The following is a 1,905-nucleotide window of genomic DNA, read 5'->3' as shown; positions in this document are numbered from 1 at the left end:
TCGTAAAGCAAGTTTTATATAACACCATGAGCGATAAATATATATAAGATTCGAGTAAATATACAAACAAAACCCAACACAAAAGAAATACACAAAAAAGAAGAGAGATAAATCAACATCTAGCGGGTTGTCAGCCCTGATTGATGAGAAATCCACCTCCGATCATCCAAGTGCACGACTCAGTGTTGTTTTCTAAGATAATCCTAATCTAAGAATGAAGGTGGTGAATTTGGGACAAAAAATCCCCAAAATCCATAACCTAAAATGTCTCAAGTGAAGAGAATATAAACAAAATTCTACGCAGGCTCGCTCAGCGAGCTGCACTTATTACACAAAATATCTAGTACAGTAAAAGCAATCGGGCTTAGCTCGCCTAGCGAGCTCAGAAAATCTACAACTATTTGTTTTTAGTTTATGGAAGCGCGCTTGGAGTCCTTAGCGAGCTTCTGTATAATTTCCATTTTATTGCTCCAAAACTGCGAAATCGAAGCCGTGCCTTCGACACTTTATTCCTCGAGGCTCCGATATGCATAAATACCTATAAAACAAAGGAAAACTATCAAACGGTACACAAAATGAATCAAAACTCAAGAATATAAATATTTACACAAAAGTTGGGATTTTATTCTAAAAACCAAAAGAATAGAATCGATAAGTGCCACAAATATATACTCAAAATAACGATATTTTGGCACTTATCACCATACACTATCCCATACATTATATTCCTTTTGTTTTGTCTTTAGTCTTTTTGATTTCTTACAAAAGGGAAGAAGTTAAGATGATTTTGATATATCTTTTTTCAAGAATCAGACCCTTACATGCTATAGAATTTTTGCTTCTAACCAATGTTTGACTCAAGAAATTTGAAAAAGTTCACTGAATTATTCTAATATAGAGAAACGTCAGAGTTTCTAAAGGGATTTCAGTAGACATATAAAAAATCTTGAGAGTTAAAACGCCCTTTGTGACCAAAACCTAACTATCGCGTGTGTTTTTTCTTTTTCTTTTATTTTTTTTTCATTTTTCATTTTATTATTTTATCATGGATTTTTTTTTCTGAAGGTAAAACATAGGGATTGGCCTCAAAACCCACCGATCTCGCCCCCCACACCCCTTTTTTGCTTATACACCACACATTTTTGGCCACTGTAGAAGGACACTAACTGGGCTAAAGTCCCAGGCCTGTCAGCTCAACTTCCTTACTCTCTACACATTTTCCCATTAGAATACCCCGTAACTTGCATTTTAGTTTCTTGTTTGTTCTTAGTTTTTTTTGGTATTTTAGTAACAAAAATAAACACAGTTTTCTCGACATAGGATAGAATTTTATTTTAGAAATCTTATTAATTCCTTGGTCAATTTATATTACTTTCTTTTCCACATAAAAATTCTAAAGGTAATAGTACTAGTTCGTCTTCCTTTTTAGGTACATGGGGATTGAAAATTTCAACAATTTTTGGTCATTTTAGCACTTTAAGTTGGCATCATTTTGCATCCTGATTCTTGTTGTTTATTTTAGTTTGGTTGATACTTGGTAATTATTGATAATTTGACCTTTATTTCTACATGTTCCCTTAGGTTTTGGTTTAATCGATTAAGTACTATTATTTGGTTGATTAAATTGAATTATAACTTTAGGTGTAATCCAAGCATGTACTTTTAGGAAAAATCTTCATTAGAAAAAAAAACTTCAAACTTTAGGTAGGCTTTTGCATGACAACAATAAGAGAATTCCCTTTTTTTTCTTTTTTCTTTCTTTTCTTAAATAAATTCAAAAACACTTAATGACTACGAGGAAAATCGTGCGCCATTGAACCTTAAGTAATGGAAAAGAATGAGGCGGTGTATTCCTAACCTTGTTCTTCTTTCATTCATAGACTTTAGTGCGATTCAAATCATAAA

Source organism: Vicia villosa, unplaced genomic scaffold (assembly GCF_029867415.1).
Source record: "Vicia villosa cultivar HV-30 ecotype Madison, WI unplaced genomic scaffold, Vvil1.0 ctg.000011F_1_1, whole genome shotgun sequence".
NCBI classification, from domain to species: Eukaryota; Viridiplantae; Streptophyta; class Magnoliopsida; order Fabales; family Fabaceae; genus Vicia; species Vicia villosa.
The sequence above is the reverse complement of the archived record's forward strand: the minus strand, read 5'-3'. Positions refer to the sequence as shown.